This window comes from Meleagris gallopavo, chromosome 1, assembly GCF_905368555.1.
Source record: "Meleagris gallopavo chromosome 1, MGAL_WU_HG_1.1, whole genome shotgun sequence".
NCBI classification, from domain to species: Eukaryota; Metazoa; Chordata; class Aves; order Galliformes; family Phasianidae; genus Meleagris; species Meleagris gallopavo.
In genome coordinates this window covers 146,745,505-146,769,906 of record NC_139404.1, presented here as the reverse complement: position 1 = coordinate 146,769,906, position 24,402 = coordinate 146,745,505, and the positions used below count along the sequence as shown (strand labels likewise).

The following is a 24,402-nucleotide window of genomic DNA, read 5'->3' as shown; positions in this document are numbered from 1 at the left end:
AATATTATTGGAGCTAGGTTTTATAATAAATGCTTTAGTTAAAGTCGTCACTTCTTGCTGTAGTTGGCCAAAGAATGACAGTTTCATATCAATATTCTGTGTTTCAAATCTGATTTATATTTCATATTTAGCTGTTGTTTATAAAAGAGAATTACTTTGAAATGACCCATTTGAGACATTTTCAGGTAAGTTTTCTAAATCTTTTTTACATTGAAGCCCTGTCTTAGTGTTGAACCCTTATCAAATTATTTGGAAAGAAAGTAATGCACTAACTTAAACAAAAAGCAAGATACTGCAATTCTGCTTATTAGGGAAGAACATTTCAAGAAAAATAAAAATCTTAAAAATATTCTGAGTAGTTACAACTCTTTCTTTATTTAGACTTTATTAATGAAGTGGAAAAAAAGACAAAGTATTATCAGAATCCATAAATTATTTTTCTCTTATTTTGCCTAATATGGAAGCAGTAAAAAACAACATTTACTTTGTGTAAAAGATGAATTGGGTAAATGTATCATTCTGTGTAACATTTGTTGGGATGCTATGAAAGCAACTCGCCACAGTTATTTGTTGTTGTTGTTGTTTTTTGTTGTTGTTGTTGTTTTTTTCCTATCTAAAAGGAAAAAGTTAGAACATTAGGGCTTATTATTAATAATTAACAATATTAGTTCACCTTGTCTAGTAGCAGTAAGCAGAAGCATCTGTGAATTAGTGAAAGAAGAAAAAGAATATCAGAAAAAGGTTTATACTGAAATTCAGAGTTTCATATTAGTTGAAGTAGATGTAGTATCATTTTTTTTGTTTGTACCATAAATAAATACTGCACTCTTTTTGCTGAAAGACCAATGTCTTTAGTAAGATTATTTAGACATAAGATTAATATTTCACATTATATCATATTTTATTTTGTATGATTAGTTCAACCAAACTTCTTTATTTATTTTTTAAATGATAGTGCTACTGGCTCAAAGATTTCATACATCACATCCTTATCTCTAAACTGGAAAATTATGGATTTGAAACTATTCAGTGAAAAAATAATCGATAATATGGTTGCAACCAAAGTGTTGTCATCAACAGTTATATGTCCAAGTGGAAGCCTATCACCAGTGATGTTCCCTATGTAACAGTCTTGGGATCAGTGCTCTTCATCATCTTTATCAATGACATAGATCAAGTGTACCCTCAACAAGTTTGCTTACGATACTAAGCTGAGTGATGTAGTCGATATGACAGAAGGAAAGGATTTCATCCAGAGGGGCCTGCACAGTCTTGAGTATTGCACATAATGAGATTCAACAAGACCAAATGCAAGGTTTTGTATGTAGATTGAGGCAGTCCCAGGTAAGCGTACGGACAGGGAGAACTCACTGAGAACAGCCCTGGAGAGAAATGCTTGGAAGTTTTGGTGGACAAAAACTTTGATGTACTACAGCAATGTGTGTTTGCTGGAAGGCCAACAGTATCCTGAGCTGCATCCAAAGAGAGGTGGCCAGCAGGACAAGGGAGGTGATTATCCCACTCTATTCTGCCCTCCTGAGGCCCCATTTGGAGTACTGAGACCAGGTCTGGGACTCCCAACACAAGAAAGATGTGAAGCAATTGGAGTGGTTCTAGAGGAATGCCACAAGAACAATCAGAGAGCTGGAGCACCTCTCTTATGAAGAGAGGTTGAGAGAGATGGGCTTGTTCAGGTTGAGAAGTCTCCAAGAAGACCTCATTGTGACCTTTCCAGTACTTAAAGGGACCTTATAAACATGAGGGAGACTGATTTTCACATGATCTGATAGTGATAAGAAAAGAAGGAATGACTTTAAACTAGCAGAGGGAAGACTTAGTTTAGATACTAGTAGGACATTCTTTACTCGTAAGGTGGTGAGGCATTGGAACACGTAGCCCAGAGAAGTTGTGGATTCCCTGTCTCTCAAGGTGTAGAAATCCTACTCACACCAGTGATGTGAACTAAATGATTATTAAATTTCCTTCCAACCATTCTAAGATGACACTGCGATTTTAATTTTATTCATCAAGGCTAAGAAAATTTTCAACAGAGAGGATCAAATGCTTTAGAAATGAAGGTATTATTTTCCACGTTAAACGTCTGTAATAGTTTAATGCCCACCTGGAGTAAGCTACTTTTACCACTGAATATAAAAATTTCTTTATCTATCTAACCTACAACAATATTGACTTTTAGTTGCCTAAATTTAAATTAGATTTAGTTCAACGTTTATGCTTAAAATGGTTTTGTAACTCATTATTAATGGAAACTAAGATTTAGAAATCAGATTTAGTACACAGCATGTAATTTCATATACAGAAAGAGAAAAGGAGAACTCCTTTACTCTATTAGCAAATAAATCTTGGTTTTCACATGACTTCAAAGCTATTTTTTTTTCTTAAATCTTCCAAGTGTTTAAATAGAATTCAGAATTACATCAGCAACAGTAGGTCTGTCCTCCAAACACTGAATAGTTTAAGCACCAATTTGAATATTTCCAGATTAAAATCTTGCCTTTTGCGAACACATTTGACAAATACAGAGAGCCTTTTGGCTTATTATTTTCTATCACATCTGTTTGCATGGCATCATGCCCATTCATTAGCTCATCAAACCCTTGCCCAAGGGCAAAGCTGCCAACCAAGCACTAGTTTATTAAAAAATAAAAAAAAAATAAAAAATAATAATAATAAAAAAAAGCCGATCAAGAAGAAGAAGTAGACTATAATAATAGTCTGAGTGAGAAATAAGGAAAATAGGAACATCCATTGATACCTCAAATTTAAAGCAAGTTTCGGTGACTTTGGAGATGAAATTTGGTGTGGTGGTGTGGGAGAGATATTTTCCCAGATTTACAGCAAATAATATATTGTGAAAGATACAGTATCCTGAGCGTATATGTGCAAATAAGTACGGACAAATTATTAACTTTGTTAACAAATTATTTGGAAAACATAAGGACAGTTATACTAGTAAGATCAGTAATCAAGCAGATGGTAATGTACATATCTGTTGCACTTCACTTAGCCCGTATTTGAAACACTTTAATTACTTCAGCTGTCCAGTCTTTTTGTCCCCTATGTCATTCTTCATATATTCAGTCAACAAACAAGGAAATGCTAGAATTATTATCCATATAGTACAGATGGAAAAAGTTGGACAGAATGATACAGAGGTCATAAAACATGACAACAGAGAATGGACATACTTTGTTTCCAGTCATGGAATATAATATAAGAGGAAAAACATAACAAACAAACAAAAACTGTTTAACAGAGTGTTTAAAGCTACAGTAAATTAATAAAATAAGATTGAATGTGCTACCTATGGAATTAACAAAAGCAGAAATAAGTGGCATTTGTTATAGCAATAATAAATTGTACTTAATTTTAGATTAAAAACCACAAAACTATCACAAAACAAAATAAGCAAATAAAGAAAAAACTAAAATAGGTATTTACCAAGAACTTCCAATTTAAGGAGCTATTTTTGAAGGAACTGGGTGTAGGTACTAATATAAATTAAAATAACTATTAGCTGGACAAAAGATAAAAATGGATAGAAAAAGAAGTCACTCAAGATTTGACCATATTTTTAAGTTGTACAATAACTCTTTTACATACAGTATAAGGAAGCAGAATTTTTCTGTAATTCCAATTCTTACATCAGTTTTTTAGACCTTGTTATAAATGTTATAAATGTTAAAGATTTTTCTTTTTATTTGAAAGAAAGAAAATAGGAAACTATATGCATGTTTTCTGAACTCAACATTTATATGCTGATTTGTACTGGCAAAAATATCTTCAAGGCACAAAACTCTAACAATATGATGAAATAAATTGAGAAACCAGTAGTAAAATGAGAAAATGAATTTTCTGTAACATTTTGGCAATTTAGGAAACTCTAAGCCTAAGCAAAATTAATTAAGAAATTAACTGAGTTTAATGAATAAATATTTCACTCCTTCTTTTAAAATTTCAACTACTTCGATCTGTTTTACTTTGGTGTAGAATTACTGAAAAAGTAAGTGGAACGTTTCTGTCTCTTCTGGTAAAATCACTAGTCTTTTCCAGCATGCTATTTATGTGCCTTTGATGTTCTGCTCAGTTTTTGCGGATTCCTTGCCAGTTTGTAAAGCAATTCCACATTTATTGTAGCATGTGCCAGATAAGTGCTGACTGGTAACCAGATTAGTTAATTTGCATACTTGCTTCAGTGATTTTCTTCAGGAAAATGTTTTCAAATTTGCTTTGTATAACTTTTTTTTGTTTTCCTAAATTAACAATCAAGACAAAAATAATTTTCTGCTATGAACTGAAGTAAATCTGCAATCTATTAATGCATATGTTTAAACTGTATCCACTACAGCTTGTGCTGTATAAGAAGACCAATCCCAGAAAACAGTGGTATAGTTATGTTAAGAACTTTCAATTCAAAGTTTTGTCTACATAGATACATAGATAGTATTAGAGCAAGTCTATTATCTCTAGTAATACGTTCAATATCACGCTAACATGAGAAGATTCATTCTAATTGGCAGGCAAATATGTACATATACTGTTACAGACTTGACTTTAATCCGTTCAAATGTAGCCTATACAATAAAATTTCTAGATAGCACTCTAGTCATCGTTTACAAATCAGTGTGAATATGTGGACATCTCAAGAAGATAATCATGCTACCTAAAACAAAAATAGCTCTGAGAGCTAATCCTAAGGCAAACAGCACACAAAGTGAAATGTCTTAATGTAATGTTTATGGATGGCTCACAAAATGAATGCAATCTCTGACCTGTGCTTCATAGTCTACAAGTTTTAGTATAGAAAACTACAACGAAACCAAACATAGGAAGTATTATTAAATAAAATAAAACTTAGCAAGAACATTTAGATCCAGATATAACTTACCTCTGTTAGACAGATGGCTTCATAATCAATATTCTCAGTATAGATACATAATCAATACCACCAACAACCTTGAAAACAATCCATCTAACTATAATATGTTACTGGTCTGTCTCTTTAGGCTCTGATATATAGATTCACTACAATTATTTTCATTCAGTCTAATGAGAATTTAAATACCCCTAGAGCAAATACAGACATTTTCATTAAATTGCCTTAAGTAAGAATGAAGCAACTTTGATAAATGTATTAAATCCATAGGCTGGCAAATGTTACTTCATCAGAAGCTGATATAGCACATTTTCAAAATCTGAAATATAACGGGTTAGATTTAACTGGACTAAGAAGCAATGTTAATCATTGTCATATAGAACAAAATCTAGATCCAGATAGGAAGCTGAATGTCCATCCTCTACTTAAGTCCCAGAGAATCTAGATGACGGATTTTTTATCAGCTCAGCTTTTTCAGCTCAGCTGAAACTTTATTGTGTGGACTGATTCTATTTTCATTTATTTTTTTTCTCTTTTTATTTCAGTCTATGTTTCTGAAATATTGGAAAGCAAGAATATCAACTCAGACTTCACTGTGATCCAGATTTAGATGAAGAGTCACTCATCAAAATTTGTCAGAAAATTCAATTATGGTCAAACTACAAGTAAGTCCATCCCACTGTGCAAGATATAGCATATAGGATTTATTTTATTTTATGAAGTACTTGACTAGGTGTAACAGATGCCTACAAAAACAAGAAATGTATGGAGTTTAAAACCATAGTTTATGCCTTTCAGGATATTACACCAGCCACTCGGATATGTAATATTCTGGATTAATCTGTCTGCTTTAAATTGAACTAATAGGCAATTAAGAAAACAAGATGTATTGATCTGTAGGATAAGTAGTCAAGGACAAACAGATTCAGTTATCTTGACATATTTAGCTGGGAGATCTGTAGCTCCATAATATTTTCCCAAGTTAAGTGTTTTATATGAAGTTAGATGAAAAACTCAGGCAATAGTGATTAGAACTCCACAGCTCAGTGTTCTCAAGAAAAGACTCCAAACTGTAATCATCTAATTATATGATTGTATTTTTCCTCGCTAGTATCAAAATAAAAGAAACTCTTCACTTATTAATCCAGGAACAAATAATGAATGTAGGAGGAAGCCTTATCAAACTACAAAAAAGAAAGGCTATAAAGTGATACAGCCAATTAATAGGAGGAAGTATAATTCCATATTGTCTCCTTTGAAAGTAATACATCCTATTTTACTGTGTTGGCCCACAGTGTCAGAAGCAGGTGTTGGTGGTACAGCAGTAGAGATTGAATCTTCTTGCCAATATGTTATTAAATTTTGTTGCTGTGTGGTAGATGGCACCAGAGAGTCGGTCTGACAAAATGGTGTCATGGAAGCATGTACGAAGGTAAGGCGTGTAACTAAATTCCTCCATCTGGAAAAAATGTGCCCATTGACATTAATTGACACTTGCAGAATATTTATGGAAACCAAACAGTGGATGCTAGTGTAGTGACGTGATGGATGGTAAATTTCAAAACTACTGGCAATGTTGTGAAAGAGAAGTCACGTTCTCCAGACAGCTATACCTAGCTGTCACTCCATGACAAGAGGTTCTCAATCATCTCATCAGTGCAAATCTGTAGATTATAACCACAGAATGGTGTACAGAGCTGAATACTGGCTTTAATGGAAAATGGCAAATGATGGTGATAGCATTGGAATGTTGTGAAGTTTGCTCCAGGTGGGTTCCACAAATGCTTGCACAGGAGCAGAAAGAACGCCGTATGCAAATTTGTAAGGACCTGTTGAACCAGTATGAGGCTGATTACTAGTGATATGATAACACCACAAGGTGGAATCAAAACAGCAGTCCATAGAGTAGAAATGTGAATTTCCCATCAAATTAAAAGTTCAAAATGAAGCTTGCAACAAGTAAAGTTATATGCACTATCTTTTGGGATAGGGAAAGGGTAATTCTTTTGTGTTTCCTGGCAACTGCACAAACCATCAACTCCGACCACTATATCATAACACTGACTAAGCTGAAGGCTCGAACTTCCAGAGGCAGGCCAGAGAGGACAACAAACTTTCTTCTACAACACTTCAATGCCAGGCCCCATAGCAGTTGGAAGACTGTTGGAACACATTGTCAATATTGGCTGGTCTGCCATAGAATCATAGAATCCTTAGAGTTGCAAGGGGCCTTTAAATATAATTTAGTCCAACTTTCCTGCAATGAAGAGAGAAATGCTCAGCTCCATCAAGTTGCTTGCATCAGAAACAGTGTTGCCAGCAGAAAAAGGGAAGTGATTGTCCCCTTGTACTCAGCACTGGTGGGGCCGCACCTCGAATACTGTGTCCAGTTTTGGGCCCCTCACTGCAAGAAAGACACTGAGGCCCTGGAGCGGGTTCAAAGAAGGGCAACAAAGCTGGTGAGGGGTCTGGAGCATAGGCCTTATGAGGAGAGGCTGAAGGAGCTGGGATTGTTCAGTCTGGAGAAGAGGAGGCTCAGGGAAGACCTTATTGCTCTCTATAACTACCTGAAGGGAGGTTATAGTTAGCTGGGAGTCGGCCTCTTCTCTCATGTAACTAGTGATAGAACTAGAGAGAATGGCTTCAAGCTGCACCAGGGGAGATTTAGGCTGGACGTTAGGAAATAATACTTTTCTGAAAGAGTGGTCAGGCACTGGAATGGGCTGCCCAGGGAGGGATGGAGACACTGACCCTGGAGATGTTCAAGGAATGTTTGGATTTTTTGTTGAGGGACATGGTTTAGTGAGTACTATTGGTGATATGTGGATGGTTGGACTGGATGATCTTGAAGGTCTTTCCAACCTTGGTGATTCTGTGATTCTGTGATTCTGAGGGCTAGACCCAGCCTTGACTTGAGATTCTCCATGGCATGCTTCCACTCCCGCCATATAGTCCAGATTTGGTGCCTCCATAGAATCATAGAATCACTGATGTTGGCATCAAGGTTGGAAAAGATCTCTAAGATCATCCAGTCCAACCAGCCACCTATCACCAATATTTCCCACTAAAACATGTCCCTCAGTACAACATGCAAACATTTTTGGAACACCTCCAGTGACAGTGATTCCATCACCTCCCTGGGCAGCCCGTTCCAGCACCTGAACACTCTCTCAGAGAAGAATTATGTCCTAATGTCCAACCTGAATCTCCCCTGCCAAAATTGGAGGACATCCCCTCTAGTCCTATTGCTAGAAATGGGAGAAGATTCTGACTCCCATTTCACTACAACATCCCTTCAGGTAGTTGTAGAGAGTGATAACATCTGACTTCCATCTGTTCAGGACAATGAAAGATGAACTGTATGGGCAACATTTTCCTACCAACAATGGCATCATAACATCTGTAAAACAGTGGGTCATCTCTGCTGACGCAGAATTTTACAAGCACAGGATGCATGGTCTTGTTCATCGTGTCAAAAATTTGTTGCTAATGGTGGTAACTATGTTGAAATATTATGTTTTTTAGCTGAGAATTTGCTCTATCAAATAGTGTTATTGTTCTTTTTGCATTTGTTGCAGTTTCCATGGAAATAACTAGGAGATATTACTTTCAGAGCAACCTATGTATATTAAATGGCAAGCCTTTGAGGGCAAATCCCATTCATTCACTTTTTGATGAAATGCCAGATGCAGAAAGTAGAAACAGGTTCACAATGCCTTACTCTGTGCCTGAATACATGGAACAATTTTTCTGGCAGCACTTAAGATGTATTCTTAATTTCCCTTTATTTGTTTACATGAAAATGTAGAACATATTAAAATCTAACTCAAGGAGTTGTTTTAAAGAATAAATAGAACAGTTATATGTAGAAAGGACCTGTGCTCTTTTTTTCAGAAATCAAATTGGACTTCTGCAGACGCTTGTAACTTTATGTGAAGTTATTAACACAGAAATATGGCAAAATAGTAGCTTTTAGCATCAAGTTCCTAGAATACATCCGTATGATGGTGTTTCATTAATTTTTTGATCAACCACAAATAATCTATTTCTAGTCATTCCCCTCAGCTCATGAAAACATACTGCTATTTCCTCTTTAAAATGGTATTACGTGTGACATTAAAATGTTTCAAAAGGAAAAGTAAAAAATTGTAATTACAGATGGGCAATATTGATAATAGCAAAGTTTAATCCAGAATACATAAAGAAAAAAAATATTTTAAGATCACAAAAACTTAAAGTTTTCCAGCTGCTAAAAAAGGCAGGAATGTCAATGACATTTTAAAATTTTTTTAGGATCCTCTTGGAATTCTACAGGACTCTCTTCAATCTTATGCTATAAAACAGAATACAATTAAAAAAAAAGCAAACAGTGTATAGATATACGCACACATCATGAATAACAATGTTCATTTTGATAGTCATACTAAAAGTGTTTACTTGTGTGGAGTCATATTATTTTTAGCAGTATTTACATAAATAAACATTATAAGATCGAGCTCTATACTTGGGATAGAATGCATTGTTCAAAAATTTTCTTATAGAACACCAACCTCCTTCAAGAAAAGAAAAGAAAAAGAAAAGCATATTCCATTATGATGATATTAAGGAAAGCCTATCTAGCAACACAATCCACAATCTGTACAGGATATTAGAGTTCTTTCTTTATTTATTTATTTATTAAGATTTTGAAACTAATTTGCATCCTTACTAATAGAGTAAAATTTGTCTGCATCAGATGCTGATTATCCATACAAGAAAGGAGGGAAATTTGACTTCATCTGTTCCTCCAAGAGAAATTGTGTTGCATTATTCATAAAATTTAGTTATTAAATTATTAATATTATAAAATTAAGTTACACGACTCATACTGAAGTTTATTTTATAACTGGAATGTGATTGGCTATCACTGTGGTTGTGTGTACTTCCAGTGGTCTTATGTCATTAGTTCCAGTAGACTAGGAATACCTCAGATATTAAAATGAACAGATGAGTTAATATATTTTTTGATATAATGGATGGATACAAACAAGATGATCAACAGAGCTCCTAGACACCTCCATATTAAAGGTTTGGACTAATTAGCTCTGAACCTCTTGTGATGGGAACTTTGAACAGTTCTGTAGATTCCTCCACAGCAGCTGCTGCTGTACCTAGTCCAATCTGAATACTTCAGTATGTTGAGCAATTCCCTACTGCACTTACAGGCAGTTTCTACTGCAAAACCAATGAAACTGAAATAGATAAGACATGTACTTTCAGTAGTCACTGTCACTGTCAGACATGCACACACAGTAGCCACTACTGTCAGTAGCAGCTTATACTTGCAAGTAAAACAGCCAGTTGTACACACTAAAATAGGTAAGCAATCTATGTAGTTAAAATAAATCAGCTGCAAAAATTAATTTTTGTAAAAAATGTGTTAACCATTTAATGTATCTGGTAGTCAAATGGATATTCTAATAGTGTATACTTGGCAAGGCACTTAGGAAGCTGTAGATACGGCCTCTGTTGCAAAGGACCAGTGGCTTCCTCATGATGGATATAGCTGGTTCCATCCAGGCTGCTCCAACAGACACACCTCACGATACAGAGCTAAGCCCATCTGCCAAGCTTGTGGCACCTTCTGGAAAACATATTTAAGCATGATCAGAAATCATTAGAAGGAGAGAGTAAGACAGAGAGAGAGTAGCACACAGCAGAGGGAACTGCAAGACCGGACAAGAAGGATGAAAGGAGGTGCTCAGATGTCAGAGTAGACATTCTGCTGCAACCTATGGGAAAGACAACATCAGGTATCCACTCTAGTCCCTGGAGGACCCCATACTATAATAGATGGATATTCCATGGAATGGCTGAAGAAGTTGTGAAAAATCCACACAAAACACAGAGACTACTTTTTTTTTTTTTTTTTTTTTTCTTCTTTGCTTCTAAAAAAACTAAGACTGTGGGGACAGAACACAATGAAATAGGAAAATTTGAGACAGTGAAAAGTGGTAAAGAGAAGTATCTGCTAGCAAGTGTAACCACCCCCATCCTCCGTGCACAACTTCTCTGTGTACAACATCTCTGCAGTAACAGAAAAGATAGTCTGAACTGTCTTACTAAACATCAGAAACACTGAAGCATCCATCTTTCAAACAAATTCAGAAACCCACTAGGGCCACTATGGTTGCTGCTGCTGCCTCGAGTCCATCTCAGCAGCTGTTAAAAAGTCTGCAGAAGGTAAAAGGAATGGAATATTTGGTCATCATGACTAGAAACTGTAACATTATCGAAAATGATAATGTTAAAATTTTGTCACTTAATTCCTTTTTTAAATATTAATATATTCAATTTTTTAAAGTTAATTTTCAAGGTTGATGTACTACAGTAACAGATCATATTCTCAGTACAATTTATTTTGAAGTGCACAAACACACACAGCATACAAATCCAGTAGTTTACTGTTGGTCTACTTAACTACTTATCTACACTCCATTTACAATGATATCATTGTCTGAAGTCAAAAGGGCACACTGAGAAATTTCTCAAAAAAACTCACTGAAACAAATTTCTTGCTTACTCTTTCTTCTCTTATCCATAGACACCATGGTTCTTTCAAGGTTTTTTGTTTGTTTGTTTGTTTTTCTGCATGATGCGTTTCAAAATTACTTTATTCTCTTTGTTCACTCTTAAACTAGTTTCACTCATCCCCCAAAGTTGTGTTCTTTTAGTGATCAATAATTAATCGTTAGTGATTTGTGTTTTTATCGTGGGACTTGGCTATTGTCGTGTCCTTTCACTTTCAATGCCATTGCTGTTACTCTGTGCATGCTCTTTTGATAGCCCATGTTACACTCTTGTATTTCTTCAGTAACCTTTAACCTATGGTCTTATTAGCACAACCCAGTTATTCATGCGTATATGCGTCCAAGGTCACTGAAAGTCTCATAAAAACAGACAATACTGGCATACTATTAATGTTGATCTGCAATGTTAGCTACTGAATCTGAAGCCTTTACACAGACTGGAAAGCCTAGCATTCAGTTTCAGACATTGTAAAATTAACACAAACTTCTTCAGGATTTTTTAATGCAGAATTAGGAAGCTGGGAGCTCACAGACTTGCAGCTGCTAAAAAGCAGGAAGATATATTTTCATAGTACTTAGAAAAAGAAACATTCAGGCATTTTGAATCTTTTTCATTTGAGGGATACCTAAAAATTTCAAGTTTTATTACAGATAACTACAAATCAGTTCAAATTCCCAAAACTTTTACTGAACTATTTAACTTATCCCTAATGAGTAATCTCCAGGGCAAATTTGGCTTATAAATCATTTCAAATACTTCGGTTTAATCTATGTTTATAATTTTTGCTGTCCATATTTTTAACTCCTGTTCTCATTTAATTTTGTGACCTTTTATGTACTCATACTCAGCACTTGCATACTAATTTATTTTTGGAATAAATTTCTGAATGCTTTGCTGAAACATGCAAACAATCATTTATACCCCCCATTTTTTCTTGGAGTTTTGTACAGATTTCAGTACTATTTCTATAGCATAAAGGAAAATTTATAAAAAGAATCTGTAAGGTTTTTGGTGGGTTCTGTGGTTGCTATTTTTTTTTGTTTGTTTTGGTTTGTTGATATTTGCTTGCTTGCTTTCTAAATAACATAGAAATTCAGAACTCAAGGTTGTTTGTTCTTTTAATTCACTGCTTGAAAATGCTACTTTGTATGAAACAGTTTTGGTAAATTAAAAAATATAATAATCTCATAATTTAGCAGACATTTAGGAAAACAAAACAAAACAAAACAAAAAAACAAAAACACAGAGTAGATCATTATGAGTTGCTGAATCTGGTATCTGAGTAGATGCAAGTCTTCTATAGTTCCTAGTTCCCAACTCCCTTTAGCACAGAGTATCATAGAATCATAGAATCATAGAATGGCTTGGATTGGAAGGGAGCTCAAAGATCACCAAGTTCCAAACTTCCTGCCACAGGCAAGGTTGCCAATCACTGGATCAAATACTAGACCAAATTTCTTAGGGCCACATCCAACCTGGCTTTAAACACCTCCAGGGACAGGGCATATACAACCTCTCTGGACAATCTGTTCCAGTACCTGACTATTCTCAAATTTCACCTGGAATCTAATTTAAGTTAAAAAGTTGACTTCCCTCCTGTTTATAAGCTCCCTTTAAATACTGGAAGGTCGCAATGAGGTCTCCCCACAGCCTTCTCTTTTAAACGCTGAACAAGCTGAGTTCCTTCAGGCTGTCTTCCTAGGAGGGGTGCTCCAGCTCTTAGATCATCTTTGTGGCTACTCAACCAGACTGCACATCTCACCTCAGTGTTATGGTGAGGCCTAGCCACCTTTCGGACACTCTGTCCCATTATATTGATTTATTAGCTTCAATTCTAATTATATTGTATTATAGTGTGTTATCTTGTATTCCGATACCATATTAGTAAATTAGTTTGTTTCTCCTCAGATCATTGCTACTTTTTAATTATTTTGGAGTCCTCTGTTTTCCTTTTCTGGAGGCGTAGATCTGTGGATCCCTCCGCCCCACTAGTCATGGAAGGGGGCCAAACCAGCCCATAAACCACTGACACATTAAAAAGTCTTTAAACTAGGTATGAAGAGGGAAGGGGACAAAACAAGGGCCGCTGGGGTTGAGTGGGTCGTTCGAGGGCTTGTACCAAACTTGATGGGTGAAGAGGGTGGAGTACAAAGGGATGGACTGGGGCAGGGGGATGCTGGGAATGCTGCTGTTCTAGAGGATCCTAGATCCTCTACAAAGGTGGTGAATCTGAAAGCCCAGCTGAAGTGTCTTAATACCAGTGCAGACAGCTTGGGAAATAAGCAAGATGAGTTGGAAACTGTGATGCGCTTGGAAAGTTAAGACCTTGTTGCTATCATAGAAACATAGTGTGATGACTCCAATAACTGGAACACCACCATTGAGGGATATCAGCTCTTTAGAATGGATAGGTGAGGTAGGAAGGGTGGGGGAGTCGCCCTCTATGTCAAAGAATGGATAGACTGTGAGGAGCTCCCTCTGAGAAACAATCAGGAACAGGTTGAGAGCCTGTGGATTAGAATTAGAGATGGGGCTAACAAAGGCCAGCTGGTGATAAGCATATACTACAGGCCACCTGATCAAGAGGAGACTGCTGATGAGGCTTTCTTCCTTCAGATGCGGGAGACATCATGCTCACAGGCTCTTGTCCTGATGGAGGACTTCAACCATCCGGATATCTGTTGGAAAGACCACATGGCGAGCTTCAAGAGGTCCAGGAGGCTCCTGGAATCCACTGATGATAACTTTTTGGTCCAGGTATTGGACAGACTGACCAGAGGTGAAGCATTGCTGGACCTGTTGCTTACCAGTGCAGAGAAGATCATTAAAGGCATTAAGGTTGAAGGCAGCCTGGGCTGCAGTGATCACACAATGGTCGAGTTTGAGATCTCGACGGATGTGGGCCTGGCGAAGAGTGGCATCAGGACCCTAAATTTTGAAAGAGTGAACTTTAAGCTGTTCAATGGACTGTTGGCCAAGATCCCCTGGGATGCTGTCATTAAAAACAAGGATGTTGAGGAGAGCTGGCTACTCTTCAAGGATGCCTTCCTGAGAGCACAAGAGCTCTCCATCCCACTGAATAAGAAAGCGGGCACAGGAGGTAGGAAACGGGCATGGTTTGGCAAAGACCTGCTGGGCACGCTGAGGGCAAAGAAAGGTGAGTACAAGCTCTGGAAACAAGGGTGTTCACCTGGGAAGAATACAGGGATGCCATCCGGACTTGCAGATGTGGGATCAGGAAAGCCAAGGAACAGGCAGAACTGAACTTGGTGAGGGATGTGAAAAACAATAGGAAGACTTTCTACAGGTACATTGGTCAGAAGAGACAGGCCAAAGCAAGTGTACCTCCTTCGGTAAATGTAAAAGGAGACTTGGATTCAACAGACAAAGAGAAGGCAGTGGTTCTGAATGAGTTCTTTGCCTCGGTCTTCACTGGTGGCCAGGATTCCAGTATTTCTCACGTCCCTGAGCCTGCATCCCTAAACCTCGAGCTGGGAACCGGGGTGGTAAATCCCCCTCCACTGAAGGGGCAGAGCAAGTCTGAGACCACCTCATGAGACTGATTGTGTACAAGTCTATGGGGCTAGATGGCATAAATCCCAGGGTTCTGAAGGAGCTGGCTGAGGTGGTTGCCGAGCTGCCCTCCATCATATTTGAAAAGTCGTGGCTGTCAGGTGAGGTCCGGGATGACTGGAAGAAGGGTCACGTCACTCCCATTTACAAGAAGGGGAGCAAGGAAGATGTGGGGAACTAAAGGCTGGTGAGTCTCACTCTGTGCCTGGGAAGATCATGGAACAGATCCTCCTGGACGACATGCTTGATCACGTGAGGAATGAGCATGTGGTCCAAGACAGCTAGCATGGCTTCACCAGGGGAAGGTCATGCTTAACCAATCTGGTGGCTTTCTATGATGGAGTGACGGCATTGGTGGACAAGGGAAAGGCAACCGATGTCATTTACCTGGACTTGAGCAAGGTCTTTGACATGGTCCCCCATCACATCCTTATCTCCAAATTGGAGGGATGTGGATTTGATGGGTGGACCACTCGATGGATAAGAAATTGGCTAAAAGGATGCAGACAGAGGGTGCCATCAGTGGTTCTACATCCAGATAGAGGCCAGTAACAAGTGGTGTCCCCCAGGGGTCTGTCTTGGGACTGGTGCTCTTTAACATCTTAATCAATGACATTGATGACGGAATCAAGTACACCCTCAGCAAGTTTGCAGACAACAACAAGCTGAGTGGTGCAGTTGACACGGTGGAAAGAAGGGATGCCATTCACAGGGACCTCAACGGGTTTGAAAGGTGGGCCCGGGTGAACCTGATGAGGTTCAACACAGCAAAGTGCAAGGTTTTTCTCTTGGGCTGGAGGAATCCCAGGCATCTATACAGACTGGAAGGAAGGAGTGGTCCTTGAGAGCAGCCCTGTAGAGAAGGACCTGGAGGTCTCGATGGATGAAAAGCTTAACATGAGCCAGCAGTGTGCCCCTGCAGCTCGGAAAGCAAATTGTATCCTGGGCTCCATCAAAAGAGGGGTGGTCATCAGGGACAGGGAGGTGATTGTCCCCCTCTATTCTGCTCTTGTGAGGCCCCATCTGGAGTACTGTGTCCAGGTCTGGAGCCCCCAGTACAAGAAAGACAGAGAGCTGTTGGAGAAGGTCCAGAGGAGAGCCACCAAGATGATCAGGGGACTGGAACACCTCCCCTACAAAGACAGGCTGAGGGAGCTGGGCTTGTTCAGCCTGGAGAAAAGAAAGCTGCAGGGTGAAGTCATTGCAGCCTTTCAGTACCTAAAGTGAGCCTACAAACAGGAGGGGAGTCAATTCTTTGAAAGGGTAGATAACAGCAGGAAAAGGGGAAATGTTTTGAAGTTGAGGGAGAGAAGATTTAGGTTGGATGTCAGGGGGAAATTCTTTACAGAGAGAGTGGTGAGGTGCTGGAACAGGCTGCCCAGAGAGGTTGTGGATGCCCTATCCCTGGAGGTGTTCAAGGCCAGACTGGATGGGGCCCTGGGCAGCCTAGTCTAGTATTAAATGTGGAGGTTGGTGGCCCTGCATGTGGCAGGGGGCTTGGAGCTTGATGATCCTTGAGGTTCCTTCCAACCCTGGCTATTCTGTGATTCTGTGATCCTGGGTTGCATGTCATCTGGCTCCATGGACTTGTACACATCCAGTCCCATGAGTTGGTCTTGGACTTGCTCTGCCCTTAAAGTGAGTGGGAGTTTGCTCCCCAAGTTCCCGCCTAGAGATTCAGGTTCAGGGATGTGAGTTTCAGGGATGTGAGAATCCTCGTTTCCAGTGAAGATCAAGGCAAATAGCTCACTGAGTACCACAGCCACTGTAGGTTATCAAAATATTCTTTGAATAGCCTTTCAATAGATGAAGGTTATGACATGATTATATTAGGAGAGATTCTCCAAAAGTAACTCCTCCTATGACCATGATATCAGAGGTGATGTTGATGGTATGGCAATAGAAGTTGAATCTTCCCACCAATATTCCATTACATTTTGTTGCCATCTGGCAATTAGTAGCAGAGTGGCAGTCTGACAAAATGGTGAAATGACATAGAAATACATATGAGGTATGTCATTGAATTCGAGGTATCATAGAATCACGGAATCATTAAGGTTGAAAAAGACCTCCAAGATCATCTAGTACAACTATTTCCCTACCACCAATATTACCACTAGATCGTGTTCCTCAGTACAACATCTACATTTTTCTTGAAAACCTCCAGGAACAGTAACTCTACCATCTCCCTTGGCAGCCTGTTCCAGCGCCTGATCACTCTTTCAGATAATTTTTCTTAAATCCGAACTGAACCTCCCATGGTGCAGCTTAGGTCTGCTCCTTCTAGTCCTATCACTATTTATGTGAAATAAGAGGCTGATCCACACCTCATCACATCCTCAATTCTGACAGTTGTAGAGGGCGATAACGTCTGCCCCGAGCCTTCTCCGGACGAATCAATCCCAGTTCCCTCGGTCATTCCTCATAAGATCTGTGTTCGAGATCCTTCACCAGCTTTTCTGCCTTTCTCTGGACACTCTCTAGGGTCTCTGTGCCATTCTTGTAGTGAGGGGCTCAAAATTGAACACAATACTCAGGATGCATCTTCGACAGAGCTGAGTACAGGGGGAGAATCAACTACTTGGTCTTGCTGGCTATGCTATTTCTGATTCAAGCCAGGATGTCACCGCTCTTCTTGATCACTTGAACATACTTCTGGCTCATGTTCAGCCAAGCATTGACCAATATCCTCAGTTCGTTTTCCTCTGCACAGTCTTCTAGACACTCTACCCTAAGCCTGTTGCATCGCATAGGATTGTTGTGACTAAATTGCAAGACACAGCACTTGGTTTTATTGAATTTCATCCCATTGGCTTCAGCCCAGTGATCCAGTCTGTCTAGAACCTTCTGTAGTGTCTTCCTAACCCTAACCAGATTGACTTCCTCCCAATTTGGTGTCATCTGCAAACTTTTTTTTTTATGATTTTCCTTAGTAGCGATTATTTGAAAAGTAACCTGTTTCATCTATGTTTCAGACAAATTTGTGGACATATAAATTATTTATATATTATATTATACATATATTATATAATATTTATATATTTATATATATGTCTTCTATAAACTATATATATAAAAAAAGTTTTGTATCTACCTAGCCAAAATGAAATGGTGAAATAATCAACTTTTTTTTTAATCCTCTTAGACTTTTTCCAAAATAAAACTCCAACATATTTTCTTTTTTTTTTCTTTTTCCTTTTTTCCCTTTTTTTCCCTTTTTTCTTATTTTTCTGATCTCTTTTTTATCTTTTTTTTTTCCTTAGCATATAACCTGATACAAGTTAATCTAGAAAGTCACTCTTCTCCAGTCTTCCTGTTAGTAAATTGTACATAGTGCAAGTAGGAGAAACAACTTGTAATAATAATTATAAGCATCAATCTTCTTTTTTTTTTTCTGAAGTAACCTATTTTCTATCTCTAACATTAGTTAGATTTTGCATTTCTTTGACTCAGATAATTTCCAAGTATCAGTAGTCTTTTCTGAAATAAGTAGAGATAGAGAGATCAGTCTTCTATTACCTGCTCATAAAAGAATTTAAACTTTCAATGATGATTGTTTTAGCCAGTGTACTCCAGGAAGGACAAATTTTAATCTAGGAAAATACTTCATTTTTTGCAATTTTCTGATGAAGCTATTTCTCAGTTTCTGAAGCAGATTATAAGAAATTATTAATTTGTTGATCTTGAGATATTTAGGCAAATTTAAAAGCCAATGATAGACTACGAGGACCAATCTGTGCACGCAAATGCAACTGTTATGGTTTCCTTGGGTTTTAAGCATGAACATCATTATAATCCTTTTAAGATGAGCTTCTAAAAGCAGTGGACACCTAAGACATCTTCAAAGAAATGGTTTGGGAAATAAAAGTTTATCTTCAAGAAATTTCCTTTAATAAATATGAATATGTAATTAGTCATAAGCAATATTAATATAATCGAGACAAACAAACAAACAAACCCACAACAGAACATGTTCTTTTTTTCTTTTACTTCTGAAAAACAAGTAAAATATTAATTTTTGTTTGTTTGTTTCATCGAGGCTTGGTTCACCTGTTAGAACCTTAAGATTATCAAGTAGAAACAATACTAAATGAAGAGGCAAATGCCGTCATTGTATAAATCCCATATATCTATCTAAACAGGTTTGTGTTCTGTGTAACCCATTTTTATTGTGAGCCAAATTCATCCAAAAATTATTGGTCTCACTCCTCACACCCTTGGTGTGTATAAGCACCATGTGTTTGACATTTTCAGGGCATTCTGGATTTACTCAATTTATACAGATTGTTGGCATCAGCAGCAGATCTGACTTAACAGAAAAGCATACTAGATATACTTCTAGTATACTGTGCCAGTGATTTGTGTACTATAGCATGTTTGACATTTCTGGTTGTCCTGTGGCCTTTTCAAAACTGGAAATTCTGAACAGCATGTCAGAACTCCTCAAGCTCCAACTGAACAACATATATTTGTAGCAGAGAAAAGAAATATCTTGGAAAATATGAACGTATAGTAGACTGAGTCTTATTTTCTGCATTCTTATTCTCTGAAAAAGATGAAGCGGCAGGACTTTGAGTGGGAATCAGCTTCAGAGGCGTTACCCAGGAAACTCTTCAAGTCATAACTTGTAGTTGTTCCATTCTGCTTGTTTCTATTTTGATAGAGATATTTCACCCCTTATCTCCACAACACAATCTCAGGGCAATAACAAGGTCTTTTTTTTTTTCTTCCCCCCTCCCCCTCCCCCCCCGCCCCAACATATTTAAGAAAGACTTTTAAGAGTTGAAGTTCAAAACATTTTTGTTACAAATGCAAATGTTATTGTGTCATATTTATTACATTTTAAAGGATTATTGTGTCACTATTTTGCATTTTTATTATTCCAAAATAGACTATCTTCTTAATTTGTGGCTTCAAAAGCTCCAAAGTTTATGAATATGTGGAAGGAAGCTATCTGCTTTTTTGAGGGTTTCTGGGCAAAAGAGCCAGAAACTAAACTTGCAGAGACAAACCTGACCAGCACTGTAAGGGAAGTCATGGTAAGAACAGACCTGGTCAGTGATACTAGATGATAAGGGGAAGTCATGGTAAGAACAGACCTGGTCAGTGGTACTAGATGATAAGGAAAGTATTTATTTTTTTCAGTTGAGAAGTCAAGGAAAGAGAGAGAACAAACAAAATTGGTCAGTGTCATTAATTGACAGGCTATCAAGGAACCTCAGGCAACTGATTGCCTGAGGTTATAATATAAACCTCAATATAAAATGAGGCTGGTCAGTACATTTTTCTGGTTGATCCTCACACCTGATCACTGCAACCTGTCCTATCTTCTTATTGAACCCTTTTCAATTATCTCTGTAATTGCACTCTATCCTGTGTATTTATTTGTGCAGGAACTAAGTGGCTAATACTGGTCAGATCTTTGTTTGTGTGTGGACTGCGTGCCAGCTACTGGATCCAAATTAGTGTTGATGCCCCTGGCCTATAGTGTCAGCTATAGGAGCTAGTGGGACCTTGATGTGAGCTACTGGACTGGGGCCTTAGATAGCATTCCCTGGGGTGGTAGCAGTGCATGTCCCAGAAACAGCTACTCGAAGTGCCAAGGTGAGAGTGGTAAGTGAATCTACTTAATCCAATCCATATTATAAGTGTATAATAATGCAAATTGTTACTCCTACTACAATAGGATATAATCATGTTCTAGAGTAATGCATCTAAGTTCACTTACGTGGATAAAACTGGTATGCAGAAAAAGTTTCCTGGACTTTATTACTTTTTGATTGCATTATGATCTCCTTTTGGTCCTAAGTGCCATGTGGCAAGGCCCACACAAAGGAACAAATCAGGTAACTGATGTCTTGATGATATCTGCATGGTTTTAGCGATTAGGGATTACTAAAGTAATCCAAAATGAATTGGAAATACAGAAAAAGTTTCAGACAAATCTTGTTATGCACTTTCTGGTAACTTCGTACTTTGTCATGCATTTGGGGCAGGAACCCTAAGGGTACTATAAACCATAGTGACATCTGCTGAAGAAAAGTGATTCATTCGAATTATATCATTAGTGAGGCCATAAGTGAACATTAGTGAATTCCATTAGAGGATTATGCCAGCAGTCTAATTAGAAAGTAGTAAATATTTAAAATTTCACCCCAGGAACAGGAGTGCCTCCTCACTTGTGTCTGACACAGTGTCAAAGATAGCTCCCTTGTACCAATGGCCAGGCCACCAGGAAGCATTTACAAAAGGTGAGTTGGTTAGTGCACATGCCCTGTGCCCCTGGGTCCACAGTGCTTATCTTAACAAGACCGGAGGGCCTAGGTTTGATCTGCAAGATTTTGCACCTGTGTGAAGGCAACATCTGAAAAGTGAGAAGGCCTCCATAAGTGAAAGTAAAAAGGCAAGAAGGCTTCACGATGACTGAGAATAAGGGGAGTGAGGGGGAATAGTTATAGATAGTTGATAGAAGGAAGAATGTAAAGCTTGTTAGAAAAATAAGGGATGGCAGACACTGGGTCTGGGATTGTGAGGAGGATGAAGGCCATAAAGGTAAGGGTTTGAGAACAGCTTGAGGACATTTGGCAGGGAGGTGATTAGATGTCCACAGGGCAAGAAACCAGTTTGGGGGGATGCCCTCCTGAAAGGTCAGAAGTTTACAGCGAGGAAGATGAGGATTCTTCATCCTATGACCACCAGGAGGAGACCCTCACGACCCACTATGCACGCTCAAGAGGGGAGGATTTGCATGCTACTGAACTCTCGTGGGTGTAATGAATATATATCCGAATTCTGGGAAAACTATTGATTATGCATTAGTTCAGCCTTTGTCTGTAGCACACTTTTTCCTGGTGGTGTGCAAGTTGGGCAGATCTATCCCCCTTGCACCCAGTGTATGCACACCGCTGAGTAAATCATAACTGCTTTGTTATCTTACTTGGGTTACAGAGTTTGATTCCGCACATCACATCCACTACAAATACAAGTCAAGGGATGAAAGGATTGAGTGCAACCCTGTCAAAAAAGACCTGAGGGTACTAGTGGACGGACATGAGCCTATGATGCACCCTCACAGTCCAGTAAACTAACTGTATCTTGGGCTGTATCAAAAGAAGCATGGCCAGCAGGTTGAGGAAGGTGGTCCTGCCCCACTACTCTGTGCTGAGACCTCACCTGGGTGTGGAGTATTCAGTACAGGAGAGACATAGACCTGTTTGAGCACGTCCAGAGGAGGGCCACAAAAACTATCCAAGGGATGGAATGCCTCCTCAAAGAGGACAGGCTGAGAAAGTTGAGGCTTTACAGCCTGAAGAAGAGAGAGCTCCAGGGAAATCTGATAGGAGCCTTTCAATATCTGAAGGGAGACTATAAGAAAGAAGGGGACAGACTCTTTAGCAGTGTCTGTTGTGATAGGACAAGGGGAAATGGTTTCAAGCCTAAAGATTAGTTATAGGGTTATTAGTTATAAGCCTTAGATTAGTTATAGGGAAGAAGTCTTTTACAGTGAAGGTGGTGAGTCACTGGAACAGTTTGTCCAGAGATGTGGTTGATGCCCTGTCCCTGGAGACTTTCAAGGTGAGACTGGATCAGGCCTTGGGCAACTTGCTGGATCTTTTGATGGATGTCCCTGTTGACTGTAGGGGAGTTGTACCAGATGACCTTTTAAGGTCCCTTCCAACTCTAATGATTCTGTGTCTGCTGTCTGTGGAGTGTGTCTGCTCTTAATCTGGTAAAAGAAACTTCAAAGAAACAAAGATCTCAGAATGCTGGAGATTTTTCATAATACTTCTGTTTCCCCATTCTCAAGTCAAGATTCAAGTCTCTGTCTGGAGGAGCATGAAGTTACAATGGAGTCTTGTCTGTTTTGCTTGGAGGAGTATAATGCTGAAAACTGATGTTTGTCATTGCTTTCTCCTCTTGGTGTTTCACTTCTAACTCCTTCTGGATATCCTGCTGAGGCTGAGTGGCAGGTACCCTCCCTTTGCATTGTGACGCAAAAGCCTATCCCATCCAACCAGCTTCCTGCTTTTTGGGAGAGAGTTGCTTTATCCTTTCCAAGACTAGTGACAGGCAATACATACTTTTGAAATCTTCTGCAACCTTCTTATTTCTGGAAATTATACTCACAAATTCATCCCCTGCATGGAAGGAGAATAAATAGTTGAATAAATAAACACTCCTCATTTCAATGTCTCTTCTATTTATTTTCTAGAATTAACAGTCTTTTTTGTTAATGTTTTCTTTTTCACAGCTAACAGAAAGGGAAATGGGAAACTGTTTCTATGGAAATAGACAAAATCTGTTAACAGAATTTGATTTGTCATGAATTGCTAGCATCACACCAGTAACAGACTGATTTTCTGGTACCAAAAAATACTCACATAAATGATGAACTAAGATAAGTAATTTTGGAAAGTAGTGCGTCATCTCTTGTGGGGGTGGTTTTAAGTACCCTGTATCTTTCATGAGCAGAGGCTTATGCATAAATCTTATAGCACCATTGTTCTGAAAACTGACTAATTCTGGCTCTAAAACTCTTTGAAACATCTATGAAGCTGAAATCATTCAAGATTTAGGATGCCAGTTGTCCTATCTGCAGGTGCAAATGCCTTATTCTGTGAAATCATGCAATGGCAGTTTGAATAACACAATTTTGACGCAGAAAACCTACTAGTTTCCTAGCAAATATAGATACATGGATATATTTCTCATTCCCCGTCTTATCCTATGGGCTATAATTTATACACAAAATTATTTCTGTTGTCTCAGGGAGAGGAAGAAATCATTTCTCAAAGACATTGCAGTATACATTGTGGTGTAGTTTTAAGGTACACTTATAAGCTGGATATGCAAATAGATTCCATCACATGCTAAAGTACAACATATGTATTATGAATTTATAATTATTGCTTACCATTAAATATATATATATTATATATAGCACACAGTGGCTTTAATTGAAGGTCTGTACTATTAGCACAACAAATTGCTGTAGTGTCAAATTTTAGAATTATTAATTTAATATATTTTCTTAAATATTGCACATAATAACAAAGGATTCTTTGCTGAATAAAATTTTCAGAGAATACTCTCTCTGGCCCTTAGTGCCACTGGAACACTGGTTGCTTAGTGATATGGTTGGTGCCTGATCCCTGGAGATTTTCAAGATGAGGCTAGATAAGATTCTGGGCAATTTGATCTAGCTGTGCTGTCCCTGTTCATTGTAGTTGTGTTGAACAAGATGGCTCTCAGAGGCCCCTTCTAATTTCAAGGATTCTATGATTCTATGAAATCAGAAAATACTGCAACAATAACAAAACATGAAGTTTTCATGTATTTATTTTGTTGAAAATGGTTAAAAT

General features: G+C 38.2%; 1 long non-coding RNA gene across 1 annotated transcript in view; it reads left to right on the top strand.

The window, feature by feature from the left end:
• The window catches only part of LOC146545679 (uncharacterized), a 130,576-nt gene that overhangs the window by 18,755 nt on the left and 87,419 nt on the right, over nucleotides 1-24,402 (top strand). Inside the window, exon 2 of the long non-coding RNA XR_014880875.1 lies at nucleotides 5,443-5,562. This is a non-coding gene — a long non-coding RNA (uncharacterized LOC146545679). The remainder of the gene's footprint in view (nucleotides 1-5,442; nucleotides 5,563-24,402) is intronic.